The sequence below is a fragment of the Sminthopsis crassicaudata genome, chromosome 6 (assembly GCF_048593235.1).
Source record: "Sminthopsis crassicaudata isolate SCR6 chromosome 6, ASM4859323v1, whole genome shotgun sequence".
Lineage (NCBI taxonomy): Eukaryota > Metazoa > Chordata > Mammalia > Dasyuromorphia > Dasyuridae > Sminthopsis > Sminthopsis crassicaudata.
The window spans coordinates 215,189,344-215,205,596 of record NC_133622.1 but is presented as its reverse complement, the minus strand read 5'-3'; positions in this window follow the sequence as shown (position 1 = coordinate 215,205,596).

Below are 16,253 nucleotides of genomic sequence, written 5' to 3'. Positions count from 1 at the left end.
GCACAGTTGATAAATTCCCCGATCTATAGTTAGGAGGACCTGACTTCAAATCTGATCTGAGACTTTTACTAGCTGGGTGACCCTGAGCAAGTAACTTCACCCTGTTTGCCTCAATTTCCTCATCTGTCAAATGAGCTGGAAAAGGAAATGGTAAACCCCTCCCAGTATCTTTAACAAAAAAAAACCCAAATGTGGTCATGAAGACTTGGACATGATTGAAAAGGACTAAATAACATCAATAGCTGTTAGGCACTGTACTAATCCCTTTACAAATATTATCACATTTGATTCTCACAACAGCACTGGAAGGTAGGTGCTATAATTATTCTTGTTTTACAGATGAAGAAACCGAATCTTTCAGAGATTGAGTGATCTATTCAAAGTCACAAAATTATTCTTTCCAAAGACTTTTCTACTTTCTGTCTTTCTCTTAAAAAAAAAAAAAAAACTAATTTAATATTTTAAATAATTGACATCAGCCAATAATCACAGAAAGCAAACAAATGGGGACTTTGTGAGAGAGAGCATTAGAAAGATCCTCTAACCCTTCAAAATTATTTCTTGAGCCCTGAAAGGATTCATTTACATGACTGTTGGGGGTTAGAAGAATAGCTTGGGGGCCTAAATTGCACATATTTTAAAAATGTATATATAATCCAATGCAATGTCATATTTCCAACAATGTGGTGAGCTTCAAAAGCCCCTTCTAATACAGAACAGTAACTTCTCTGTAGATTTAGAGAGCTATCTGGAACATGAAGAGATCAAATTATGTTCATGTAGTTAGGTTCTAACAAAGACAATATTTGAACTGAGGTTTTTCTGTGTTCAGTACCAGTGTTCTAACTAGTTCCTAACTCTCTATTTGCTTGCCTTTTGTCTATCTCTGTCTTCATCCTTATCTGTTTCTCATTCTGTCTCTCTCTCTCTGTTTCTATCCTACACACACACACACACACACACACACACACACACACAATCTATCTACCTATCTATCTATCTATACCTGGCACAAATATATACACAATACATGATAAATGTTTGATATACATGTTTTACACAAATATATATATATATATATATATATAAATACATACAAATGTTTAAATTTAAAAATGTTTAAAAATATGTTACAAGGTTCTATACAAAAGGAATTTTTCCAGACTTAGACAAGTCACAGGCCTCAGACTTGGTTGAAGAAAATGTTTATCACAGAATGAAATATAAATCTGATACCTAATAATAAGAGAATGATAGATTTCGAGATTCCAATTCTCCCAGAAACAGTACGTAAACATAAATCTCAGTTGACTAAGATAAAACTCTTAGAAGTCCTACATTTATCTGACTAAACTCCTCAAGAAAGACTTATGTTCATTAAATCAAACTGACATATTCAATTCAGAAAGTAGACTCTGAAACACTTATTTGAAAAAGGGAAATAGAGAGTCTGTGCCTCCCCGGCTTTTAAATCAAAATACATTAAATTAGCCTTTTCAAATCTAACATTAAAAGCAGCTTTTAGCAATCAAAGAATTTCTCATTATAAGTATGAAAAACTTCATAAAATTGGGAATCTTTTAAATGCTTTAAAACAGAAACTCAAAGGAATCTATTGATAATGGCTTCTCACAGAGAAATTCTCCCCATTAGAGTCCTGAAATCATTTCCATTTCATAAATGTGGTTGTTAGGAATGTTTGATTCATATGAGAATGTTTGGGGAGAAGGGAATAATTTCCCATTTTTAAATCAAAGGTAAATTTTAGGTGGTTGAAGCATTATCAAAAGAGTCATATAGCAGGTTTGTTTATGAGTTTGTCTAATAAAACAATGCATAAAAAGTAGATTTATAGCTGGAAGGGAACTTTGAGATCATTTAGTTAAATGCTCTCATTTTACAGAAAAAGTATCTAAGACTCAGTGGGTTGAATGACTTATCCAAGAAGATGTGATGCTAAACTTCCCATGTCATATTGTGCCTGTGCCCATCCTGAACTTCTTATGATGAATTCTCACACTAGGACATACCCTTTATATTACAGTGACACTCTAGTCCTTTAAACAATCATTCCTCAACTCCTATCAGCTGATTCCTCATTCCAATCCTCCTCTATCCTCTCATCCAAAGCTTTGCCCAACTATATCACAGGCCTTCTATTATGGTCTCTGGGATGCTTAATCCAAAGGCAACAGAATTCACTTCACATTAAATGTTTTCCTCTCCCACTCCTTCCAACCTTTGAGATGAGCACTGCCAATCCTCATCCCCTCACACCTGAACCATTGCCTTCCTCAAATCTCTCCCCTTCCAATCCATCCTATAATCCACTCCATTCAACCACTAAAGAGATTTTCCTAAAGCCCAGGTCCTATCATGTTACTCTTTCCACTTAATAAAATCTAATGACTCCTTGTCTCCAGGATAAATTGCTCTCTTTGACTTTTAAAGCCCTTCATAAACTAACCCCTGGTTGCCTCTCCAGTCTTGTTATACTTTGCTCCCTGGCAGATACTCTTCAACCCAGTGACATTGGTCTCCTAGCCCATGAGTAACCCATTCCATCTCATTCCAGGCATTTTTCCCTGTCTATTTCCCAGGCCTGGAATTCTAGCCTTTCTTCCCTTCATCCACTGATCTCCCTAATTTCCTTCAAGTCCCAAATAAAATTCCTTTTTTTTACTGAAAGATTTCACCAATGTCTTTAATTCTAGGAACCTTTGTTCTATCGATGATTTGCTTTTTATCCTGTATATGATTTGTGTTGTATATATTTGTTTATATGTTGTCTCCCCGACCAGACTCTAGGCTTCTTGAGAATAAAAGGCCTTGTTTTGCTTCTTTTTTGTATGCTCAGGCTTAGCACACTGCTGGGCATATGGTAGGGAGTTAATAAATGTTTATTGATTGATTATTTGTTCAGTGATGTGAATGATGATTGAGAGAAGGGATGGACTAGAGACATCGAGACAAGACTTGCAATAGCATAGAAATGAACTAGGCTGGCTGCTGTGAGAAAGCAGAAGAGGAGTCTGGTGTAAAATCGTTTTTGGAGGAAAACATGATGGGTAGTTTGATAGAATTTTAAAAAGGACATTAGATTCTGCTTTTGTCATTTACTATGTCTGCCATTTCAACCTCTTTTGGTCTTACATTGTTCATGTTAAAAAGGAAAAGGTTATCTGTGCTGTTCTTCATCTTTAATACTAGGAGTTTGGAATTTGAAAGAATAAATTGGTAGGATTAGAGAAAAGGAAGATTTACACATTTCAAAGCTCACAATCCTGGCAAATATTTTGACTAAATTCATTATGTTCCTCAGCCCCAAGGTAAGGATTTTTTTTTTAAATAACTAATCTCTGCATAAAAGTTATCTACCATCTAGTATATCCAATGGTTTTATGCTGTTTGGAAATTGTTATTGTAAATATGTGTGTGTGTGTGTGTGTGTGTAACTCTTTTTATACCAACCCTATGCCAAAACTCAACCAAAAAAGTTATTTTTAGGAAAACAGTAAATATGACTACTGGCATATATTCTGTACACATTTTAAAGATTCTAAAAATAACCCTCAAAAAAAAAAGCTGGAGCTTCAGTAAAAAGGTCAAATTTTAAAACCTTTCACTTAATATTTGTCTGTCTTCCCATGTGTCACTTAAACTGTGTGGAGCACATTCATTTCTTCAGTAAAATGAGGAAACTATATTCATTGAGTTCTAAAGTCCTTTTTACTTCTCAATCTTTGGTTTGATATGATTTTCTGGATCTATGACAGCTCCCATAGTCTGACTCCCATTTTATATCAAACTTCATAACATTTCTCTTTCTATTCATTTACAGAGACCAAATTATTGTCATGGAGTCAAAATATCATTACATATTGAATGTCTCCTACTCTTAAAGCAGGTGACATTCCTTCATATGACCCTGATGATGAGGATGGGATAAAAACTGAAAATGCTATGACTTTGCCAATTACCTGTTGGTGCTCTAAACTCAAACTTCTTGAACTGTGAATCCTGATCCCATGTAGGGCCACGTAACTGAATGTGGGGTCATGAATATTTGGCAATAGTAAAACGTATTAAATATTCTGCCAAGATTTAAGTATTTAAGTAAAAATAAATTAGTCCATCCATCTCATTAGCATGCAAATTTGCTTTCATGTTTAGTCAATAATAAAATGATATGTATATCAAAGAATTGTTTTTAAAATAAATTTTCTTATGATTTATTATCAGTAAATATTTGATTTGCATGCCTATTTTATATATTTATGTACCCGGGGTCATATAAAATTTTCTCTGGCAAAAAGTAGTGACAAATAGAAAATGCTTCAGAAGCCTTGTCTAAACCTAGTCATCAGCTTGAGTAACAGTGTACATGGGAGCAGAACTTCCAGTAGTCTTCAACCTTGAGCTTCAAGTTTCCTGATTACCTTTGACCCTCCCAATGTCTGTAGCGCCTACTTGTTCCAATTCATTGATTGAAAAATCTAGGGGCAAAGTTTCATATCTTAATTCATAATTCACTTATTTTTTCCTTCTTATTTATTCTTAATCTCTTCTCTATAATCAAAATGACCCCAAGTGGGACTAATACCATGCAACAAGATTAGAGATTAAATGGAATTTTAGGTCCATGAGAATTAAAATAACCACAACCTAAGTTTCAGAGTCCCAAATGGTGAACTGCTGTTCTAGTCAAAATCTACACCATTAATTCTCCTTGACCTTCACCTTCTCACTCTGGAGATTCCTCAGTCCCTGGGCTATCCTCCTTTGATTTGTAATCTTTCCTTAGATCTTCCATTTGAAGAGCTCCCCACATCAGTCTTGCTCACTTATAACTCATCTTTTGGTTCTCCAAAAAAACTGATCTATCTCCCACCCAAATTTTTCAAAATTTTAGGGGTGTTGTCTTCCCCACATTAGAATTTAAGTTCATAAGTATAGCAAATGTCTTTTTGGTTATATTTGCATTCCAAAATCTTAGAATAGCACAATGCTGGTCATACAATAAGTGCTTAATTAATGTTTCATTTAAACATACTATTTACCTGACTTCCTATTGTGTATTTATTTCACTGTTGCCCCAGAAACAGATTTCAATCCTAAGTAAAAACAAAAAATGGGAGATCTCTCTCTAGAAATGTCATACATATATTTATAATATAAATATTTATATTTATAAAATAAATATTTATGTTTTGATATAAACATTTATTATAAAATAATGTTATGACAGCATACATGTAATAAACATTTTAATTATGCTTATATATCATAATTTTTAATGATTGTATATTAGAAATATAACAGAAATAGTTTATAAGTATTAACATATTTGGCACATATCCATATACTCATGTGTTTATAAATTTTTATACTATACATATTTTATTATGAGACAATATGATCACATCAATATACAGTATCACATAATCATTATACATTATATATAGTTTATAAATAATAATATGTGATATTTATTTATAGCATATGCCTGTGCATCCATTTACAAATATATTTGTGTATGTACAATGCCCTATATGTGTGTGTATGTGTTGTATATATGTTTATACACACATGCAGACATAGGGCTTCCCAAAAATCTTATTTTCAATTTTTTAAAGGGTCAGGATAGAATATCTCAGCTCACCATATTTCCCTTCCATTTTTATGTTCCTATAGAATTTTTTTTAAATCTGGGCCATTAGACAGGTGAATGCACAGTCTCATATCTTCTTGCCATCTTCTCTTTGTGATGCTGATGATCAGAGTTCCATAGGGATAATGTGACAAGCACACAGATGCAGCTCAGACTTGAGCTGAATATGAAATAGGGTCCCTGGTAGAGCCAACAAAGTGCACTTGGCCTAACATTTTCAATGATCCCGATAAAGCCCTCACTCTCCCGGGACCTTCTGGCCACTTCCCTTTATGTTATCCTTTAACCTTTTCCCAGCATCTTCAATGCTTCTTGGGACATAGAGATATGGCAATGAATGGGAATATAAACACTTCCCCTCTGAGGGTATGGCAATAACTGCAACATACAGATAAAGAAGCCAAAGCTGAGAGAATAAAGTAGCTTATCCAAATCAACCTACTTGGCAAATGGGAGAGCTGGCTCCTCTATTCTTACCCCCCCCCCACGGCACTATGCTATTTTTTTATTTTTATCTTTTGCACTGAGTATGGTGTTTTGAATTATAAACTGTCAAGTTAGAAGAGACCACTGAGGACCTCTATGGAAACCCCCACTTGTATGGAAATTAACTCTACAACAGGTGATTCCCCAGACTTCATATGAAACCCTCCAGTGATGGGGAACTGAGTACTTATTTAGGCTTTCTATTCCTTTGTTTGAAAGTCTTAATTGCTTTATATGTTTCCTTAGAATGAATCAAAATGTACTTCCCTTGATGATCACCCGTAAATCACAGTTTTGCCTTATGATACCAAGTAAAATAAGTCTAAGTTCTTTTCTATATTACTTCTCTTTATATATTGGAAAACTAGAATTATAGTCTCCCATAAGAATTCTCTTCTCTCAATTAAATATATCCAATATATCCAATATCTCTCCTAGCCTTTTCTGCTTTTTCTTGATATATTCCAGTTTTAATTCAATTCCTTTAAGGCATCTAGGTGGGTGAGTGCTAAATTTGAAGTTTAAGAGAACCAAGTTTGAAGCCAAGCTCATATACTTAAAAGTTGTGTGACCCCAGACACATCACTTACCCTCTGTCAACCTCAATTTCCTCATTTGTAAATTGCTAATAAAAATAGGACTTACTACCCAGGATTGTCATCAGGATCAAATGAGAAAATAAATGTAAAACACTTTGAAAATTTTAAATCATTATATAAATATTAATTGTCATTTATATAGTTAAAATTTTTATAGTCCTCACCATGTTAGATTATGCTAAGTACTTCACAATTATTACCTCATTTGATCCTCAGAACATCCCTGGAAGAAAAGTGTTATTATTGCCCCCATTTTACAGTTATGGAAACTGAGGAAAATGGGATGAGTTGCTCAGAGTCATATAAATAGGAAGTTATTGAGATTGGCAGGACCCCCTGACTCTAGACCCAGCACTAAGAACAACAAAAAAATTTTAAAAAAAATAATAATACACAAATGCTTTTTAAATACCTCCTATGTGCAAGTCAGGTATTGAGAATGAAAAGATAGCTAAAAGTAACCCTAGATGCTCACACAATAGTAGGGGAAATAATAGATATTCTTGTATTCTTTTTGTATAAATATAAGGTAAAATAAAAATCTCTCTGCCTCTCTCTCCTTCCCTTTCTTTGTCCTCCTTCTCTCTCTCTCCTTCTCTCTCTCTCTCTCTCTCTTTCTCTCTCTCTCTCTCTCTCTCTCTCTCTCTCTCTCTCTCTCTCTCTCTCTCTCTCTCTCTCTGTCTCTCTCTCTCTCTCTCTCTCTCTCTCTCTCTCTCTCTCTCTCTCTCTCTCTCTCTCTCTCTCCTTCCTTCAAACTTCCTTCCCTTCTCCTTCTTCCCCTCACACACACAAACACACATGAATAAGGCAGAGGAACCACATAAGCTTTAATAAAGAAATAATATCAGTCCTTAAACTTAAAGAAAGTTTACGAAATCAATAAGATACCATACTATACACCAAGTAGTTAGACTAGTGCCCAGTACTAAATAAAGGCTTCCCTGCTACAAGACAGTGACAATACAAAAAAAAATTTAATCACATCTTATTTTCAAAGTTTTTTTTTTTTTCTTGGGGTTGTAATTTAGGAGCCCCTGGGATAGGGAGTTTATGCTAAAATTTATGATATTGTGAAAAGACTGACATATATCTCTGTAAGAGGCAGGAGAACTCTTGAGGTTAGTTAATTGTTCCCAATAATTTAGCGAAAAATATTGAAGCACCTGATTTTCAAGGTAATGGTATGCAGAAACAAAGAATGGAATCAAAGAGGGCCATCGAAACCAGCCAAAAATGACTGTGAATTCACAGATATAGTTTCACGACTTTTATGTATGCTCTTGGGACATAATTGGTGCCCAATAAATATATGTTGATGGCTGAGTTGCAAAGAATTTTCAAACCTGCTTTGGTAGACTGAATTTGCTAATCCAGAAGTTCCTTAAACTAATGAAATTATAGACCTGATTTCTATTTCTTTTTTATTGTTTTGTTTATTTTTCTGGTTATACACATACATTATTTTTTGAATTACATATTTCTTCATGCATCATGTTGGGAGAAAAATCAGAAAAAAAGGAAAAAGCTCAAGAGGAAATAAAAACAGAAGAAAAAAAGGAAAAAAATGTGAACATATCATGTGCTGGTTTACATTCATTCTCCATAGTTTTCTTTCTGGATGCAGATACTTGATTTCTTTTTTACTGGTAAAGTAATCAATTGTCAGGGATACTCCTCTCCAAATGTACTAGAAATACAAACCCCAACAAAATTTGAAAACTTTTTTTAAAGAAAGAAACTTCTCTTTTCCTCTAATATCTTTTTACATTCTTACAATTTTTGATAAAAGTTGAAAAAAGCATCATTACACATATGCCATTCTAAGGTCAGTAATATTCCAAAAAAAATCTTTAAAGAAAATTGTCCTTAGGCTGCATGTTGTAATTCTTTAACAAATTGGTCAAGATAGAATTTTAAAAACTGTAGTATTAAGTCACCACATGCTGTTTCATGGCTTTGTACTTAAAATAACATTTCTAGCCTTATTCTCCCTCCTTGAGCTTCTCCTGCTTGCTAAACCTTCTCTTTAAAATAATGTTAGCCTTTTCTTTAGAAAATTATAGTGATCAAAACCTCTCATTTTGACATAACCCTCAATCACCTAGTTGCAAAGTTTATTAGTCTAAAAAGTTTGATTGAAGTCTTTTAAAAAGTCAATAGGCTTCTAGTATCTTTTGATAAAGTTTTTATTTGCATTTGAAGTTTTAGTACATGTAAATTTTATTCACAGATGAACAGTCAATTTAAATATCTGGACTGTGGATGTTGCATTAAGTGGGGCTGCCATATTGGAACTAAAGGAGTTTGTCAAAAAGCATTCATTATGCAGTCACTAACTGCCAGGCAGTAAGTAAAACACTCAGGACATATAGAAAAGCAAAAAACAAAACAAAACAAAATAAAAACCTGAACTAAAAACATCTCTCTTCTCAAGAGATTAGGGAAGAACATATAAATTACTGTATATCTGTATATATATATATATATATATAACATATATATATTACATATATATATGTCTGTATATATATGTGTGTGTGTATGTATATATATATACATATATATATATATATAAAGAGAGAAATTAAATTACAAATTATATATTAAAGAAATAATAAACAACTTGAATAGTTGAAATGCCAAACAATAAACCAACACAATGATTACAGACCTTGATAAAAATAACATCAAAATATACAGGTTGTCACAGCCCCTGTTCTCAGGGGCCAAGAGCCCTTAGGGGGAGATGGGGAGCAGAACCAGACATTGTCAGCAGTGTTCCTGTTACAGGACTAAAGGGTTTTATACTTCACTGAGGGTTTCCTACTATCTGTGGCCCTCTATAAATCCCAATAGATTTAGGATTGAAAATACTATCTCCATCCAAAAATAGAGACTGAATGCAGAATGAAGCATACTATTTCCCCGTTTTTTTTTTACTCATGATTTTCTCTTTTTGTATTGATTTTTCTTGTGCAACATGACTCATATGGTAACATACTAAAATAATTATACATGTATAAACTATATCAGATTGCTTTCTATCTTGATGAAGGGGGGACATAAGGGAGGAAGAGAGAAAAAACATGGAACTGAAAATCTTATAAACAGGAATGCTGAAAACATCTATACATGTAATTTTAAAAATAATATACTATTAAAATAAAACAAAAAAAATGAATAGAGGTAAATTTTGAGTTATATTATTATGGCCTAGAAAATTTTTATTTTAGTAATCAAGACACAGGATTAAAAAAAAAACCTATGGAATACAGCAAAAGCACTGATTAAAGGGAAATTTATATCACTAAGTGCTTACATCAATAAAATAGAGAAAGAACAGATTAATGAATTGGATATGTGATTAAAAACTAGAAAAAGAATAAGTTAAAAATTTCCAATTAAATACTAAATTGGAAATCCTTAAAAAATTAAAGGTAAGATTAATAACACTGATACTGAGTGATTAGGGAAGTGACTTTTCTTTTAAATCCTTAAAATTGCACTGCAAGTAATGCTTAAAGAAGCCAGATAGATATAATTCTATCCTCTTGGAGATAATTAGGGAAAGAAATGAAACAATTGTCCTTTCCCTGCACTTTTTGAGGTAGAAATCAGAGTATCTTCTGAAAAGGAGTGTTTCATTTATCAATATCTACCTAATTATGCTGCCCCAAAACCTCATCATACATTTAAACTATCCATGGACATAAATAGATCTTACTACTTCATTTCATACTTTAAGCTGCTAGGTAGAGATCTACAGAGCCATAACTAGATTTTTTTTTTCATATGGAGTAAAATAAGTTGTGAAGAGAAGTCTTAAAAAATTTTCTATGAGATGGAAATCAAGTTCTATTATTTTTGTCCCATAACCGGTATGTGTTTATAGTAGTACTTGAACCCATGTTGTCCTGACTACAATACTACTTTTTTTCCATTATTCTCATCTTGCTAAATTACCCAGCTACTTATATTAGTGCCCTTCACTGTGACCATTTATAGAGGTATATGTAGTTTGACCCAGGTTTTCAGGCCTTGAATTCAAGGAGATAGAAATAGAAAGGAACTTAGAGGTATCTAATCAAACTTATTCATTTTACAGAGGAGGAAACTGAAATCCAAAGAGGTTAAATGTTTTAGCCACATTTATACAGTCACTAAATGGAAGAGTTAGCATTTAAATACAAGCCTTTTGTTTCTAAATATATCACTTTCCATCCTACCTCCCACATTCATTTTCTATGATAGTAAGAGAGAAGATAGGAGACTTATATGGTCAAAATTTTTATCAGCTGGAAGAGACCTTTGAAAACATCTAAATCAGTGGTATTAAATACATATATAAACAGAGCCCACTAAACAGTACAGAAGGACCTTCATGGACTGCATGTTGACTTAGAAAATCACATTAATATTTTTAATGTTCTATTGTTTTTTAATTTTTTCTTTATTATTTCCCAATTGATTTTCATCTGATTTCAGTCATGGGATTGTTGAAATTTGCAATGTAGCCTCAAGGTAAAAGATTTGACACTGCTCCTCTGGTCAAATCCTTGATTTTTCAAATGGGGACTTGAATATTCTAATTACAAATGCACTGCTATTTTCACTGTGCTGCACTATAGAAAAGTCATCTTAAATCAAAAGACCTAAGTGAATTTAGACTTCTAGTCTTCAGCTGTTTTACCTGCAAAATAGCATATTCAATTAGATTACCTCTATACTTTTTAGCTAGAAATGGCCTTTCTAGCTATATATTTTGATTCAGTAGTAATCATGTTCCCCTCCCCTTTAAAGATGTTCTTCATGCATTCCAAGTTCCAGCAACCCAATTTTCTCCATATTTTGCTCCCTTCCACTGATGTCATAATATGATGCTTCATCACACTGTCAAAATTAAACCATTAAAAGTATCATAAATTATATGCAAGTATGCATGTGTGTGTATATGTGTGCATAATGGGACCAAAAGAAAGACAGGAAGAGAAGAATAAGATATTGGTCATTTTCTCTTAATTGGGGATATTAGGGGAGTGAACTCTCACTTTTCTGTCTTAGAGATGCAACTTCCAAATCTACTGACAAGTTATACCAGAAAAAGGAGCAAGATTCTAAGAAGATGCTGTTTTTTGGATCCTGATAGGACCCAGAAGGCTCAGCAGTATACCTGCTGAGCAGAAACAAATGGTAGACATTATGTTAACTGTTCATGGAAAAAACAAAGATTTTTTTTTTCAGGAATACCAGTTCTATAGAAGATATTCATGTCTATACTCAAAATTACTAAGGGGAATGGCAGGCTGGAAAGAAATACTGAAATCATGATTTTGTGTCTATAGATAGGGACTAGGCCAACTAGACTAAAAATCTAGGAACAGACTTTTATCAACAGATTTTAGCCAACAAAAGTTAGGAAAGGTGGGGTGGAGTCAAGATGGCAAAGAGTAGATAATTCTTTTCTGAGTTCTTCCTAGCTTCACACTAGATCAAGCCTCTGAACTGGCTTTAAAGTGACAGAATTCACAAACATTTAGACTATAACAAATTTCCAGCAGAGGATTTTTTGTAAGAACTTCAGAAAAGGTCTGTTTTAATCGGGCATTGGGAGAGGGGGTGGGAGAGAGGCGATCAAGAGCAGGCACAATGCAGAGACCCAGGGCAGTGTGCTATTCACATGCCAGGGGAAATCTACCAGGAGGGTCTTAGCCAAAATACAGCAGTGTTTGTTACTCTGTGCTGATTCAAAAGCCAGTGGATCAGCAGGCTAGCTGTGAGACCTCCAACACAAAAGACAGTGAGCTTCTGAAGCCTAGAATAAGGTGGAACTTTTCCATATCCACCCAGCATGGGTAGGAAGTTAGCAGCACTGGCCCCAGGGCACCATGAAGTTGCTGTGGCCTATAGAGGAAACTGGGGACAATTTCCCCTTTGACTTTGAACCTTTAAAAAGAGCAAAAATGAAAAAAAGCACTGATCATAGATAAGTTTTATGGAGAGCAATAACAGACCTCAAATTCTGAGAACACTTAAAGGCAAACCATCTCTAAATGAAACATCGAAGAGTGATATGAGTTGATCTCCATCTCACAAGGTTCTCCTGGAAGAATTAAAAAAAGATCTTAAAAAAAGAGTTAGAAGAAAAATGGGAAAGGAAAAGAAAACTTTGCAGGAGAGTTTGAAAAAGGAAACAAAAATTATCTGAAGAAAACTTCTTCAAAAATAGATTTAGAGAAATGGAAAAAGCATATAATTGCTTACAGAATAAATTTGATGAAATGGAAAAAAAGTATATGACTCCATACAAAATAGATTTGATGAAATGGAAAAAGAAACAAACTTGTGAAAAAACAGAATGAAAAAAAAAAAAAAAAAAAAAAAACAATGAACAAAACAAGTCACTTAAAAGTTCAATTGGCCAAATGCAAAAGGAGATAAAAAAAAGTTACCAGAAGAAATTATTCACTAAAAATTAGAATTGAATAAATGGAAGTGAATGACTCAATGAGACATACAGAATCAGTGAAACAAAACCAAAAAGAAAAAAGAATAGAAGAAAATGTAAAATACCTCATTGGAAAAATAAGTGACCTGGAAGATAGATCCAGAAGAGATGAATTATTAGATTGCCTGAAAAGCCTGATGAAAAAAAGACCCTAGACAACATTTTTCAGTAAATTATCAAGGACAAATCCTCTGATACCCTAAAACCAGAAGGTAAACTAGCCATATAAAGGATTCATCAATCACCCCCTGAAAGAGACACCAAAATGAAATATCTGAGTAATACTATATATAAATTTCAAAATTATCAGATCAAGGAGAAAATATTGAAAGCAGTCAGAAAGAAACAAGGATCCACAATCAGGATTATGCCAAGACCTAGCAGTTTTAACTTTAAATGTGGTTTTCGAAAGAGCAAAGGAACTTGGATTGCAGCTAAGAATAAACTATCCAGCAAAATTAAACATTATCTTTTAAGGGAAAAAGTGGGCATTCAATGAAACAGATGAATATCATTTATTTATGATGGAGAGATGAGAGCTGAACAGAAAATTTGATGTTCAAATACAGAAGTCAAGAGAAGCATAAAAAGGCAAAAAAATATAAGAATAAATTACTATTTCTTTTAAAAGTTAAAAAGTTTACATACATGGGACATCCATGGGATGATAATATGTTTACCTCTTTAGAAATGTATTTCTGTTATGGGTATAGTTAGAGGATATAGGTATAATTTTATTTTATTGTGATGATATAAAGAAAAAGAAATTAGAGGTGGAAAGGGGAATGTACTGGAAGAAGAGAGAAATGGAGTTAAAATGAAGTAAATTATATCTTATTAAGAGGCAAAAGAGGGGGGGCGGAGCCAAGATGGCAGAGAAGAAACACATGACTCAGTGAACGTCCTCACTCCCTCACAACCAATTAGATAAATTAAGTCTCAGAATTAGCTCAGGACTGATAGATACCACAAGGACTGGAAGCACGACTAACCAGCTGAAGAGAATCTGGAGTTTCAACAGGAAAGGTCAGTTCTCAGGGAAGGAATAAGAAAGACCAGCACAGACGGTGGGGTAGGGGCACACTGCGCCCATTGCGCTGGGAGGGGCTCTGGGATCAGAGAAGCCACTGAGGTAGAGGAATCTGGCACAGGCTGTTAGCTCTTCTCTGCTAATTATTTAGCAGTTCAGAAGAGAAAGCCAAAATATTTTAAAACTCAGATTAGATTTCCCCCCCCACCCCCACCCTGGGGGTGACTCGGCAGACTCGGCACCAGGGGGTGTGGCCTCAGCTCCCTCCTGAGAATAGTTAAGAGACTGACAAGTGGGTGGATACGGCCCAAGGCAACACACACTGCCTAGCTTAGCTGGAGGGAGTGGAACTCATCTCCAGGAAGTCCCAGAGAAGCGGAACCTTTGAACTAGGGACCACGGTTTCTGGCAGACACTTCCAGTTTGAGCGCAGGGGCTTCTCACGTCACCTGCTGCAGACATCCACTCCCCACCCGGACACATAGGCTGGGCTTCGTGCTGTCTTCACTATTCTACGCCCTCAAAGCACAGCAGTGCTAATCACCTCTGAGGCACTTCCAGGGAGGGGGTGGGGAACTCTCTCCCAGAGCTCTCTCTTAGCTCGGGCGCAGGGGCCGCTGCATCCATCCGGTCTGGGAGGAAGCTGGTAAAGAAGTAAATAATTTCCTACCCCAGGGACAGACCCCAAAACATCTTTTAGTATGAGCAAAAAAGCTAGAAAAACTATAGATTCCTTCTATACAGAGAAAGAGCGGGTATCCAACCCCGAGGAAGTTAACAGCAAAGATTCAGAAGATAACAACCTAAAGGGGAACGATTCCTGCCCCCCATCACATAACTCTCTCCTAGAAGAAGCTCTTAAAAAATTGAGGGAGATCGAAGAAAAATGGGGAAAAGAAAGGGAAGTTATGATAGAGAATAACAATGTCCTGAAATTGGAGTTGGAAAAAATAAAGAATTCACAGGAGATGCAGGGAAACAAAATTAGTGAATTAGAAAAGGCTAAAAAAACACAGGAAAGTAGGATTTCTGAATTGGAAAAGATAAAAAAGTCTCAAGAAAATAGAATTTCTGAATTGGAAAAAGAAAATAATTCTCAAAAAAAAAAAATTTAGGGAAATGGAAAAAAATTCAATAGAGCAAAATAACTCATTTAAAAACGAAATTGGGCATTTACAAAAAGAACTAAAAACTGTGAAAGAAGAAAATAACTCCTTAAAAGTCAGGATGGAACAAATAGAAATGAATGATTCACAGAGAACCCAAGAATCAGTCAAACAAAACAAAAAAAATGAGAAGCTGGAGAACAACGTCAAATACTTACTGGGAAAATCTATAGACCTGGAAAATAGATCTAGGAGAGATAATCTGCGGATTATTGGACTTCCCGAAAACTATGACCAAAAAAAGAGCCTAGATTCTATTTTACAGGAAATTATCAAAGAGAACTGTCCAGAGATAATAGAAACAGAAGGGAAAGTAGATGTGGAAAGAATTCATCGAACTCCTTCTGAAATAGACCCTAAAAAAAGAACACCACGGAATATTGTGGCTAAGCTGCAGAATTACCACACAAAGGAGAAAATCCTGCAAGCAGCTAGAAAAAAACAATTTAAATACCAACGTGCCACAATAAGGGTCACCCAAGATCTGGCTGCCTCCACATTAAAAGATAGAAGGGCCTGGAACCTGATATTCCGAAAGGCAAAAGATCAAGGACTGCAACCAAGAATGAACTACCCAGCTAAGTTTAGCATCTTTTTCCATGGAAGAAGATGGTCATTCAATGAAACAGAGGAATTCTATATGTTTCTAAGAAAAAAACCAGACTTAAACAAAAAATTTGATCTACATCCACAAGACTGAAGAGAACAGAAAAAGGTACACAGAACCCTTGAGAACTGTAACTCTGTTGTGGGTATATAAAAAATACTCAAGGATAATTTGATTTTACTGATATAA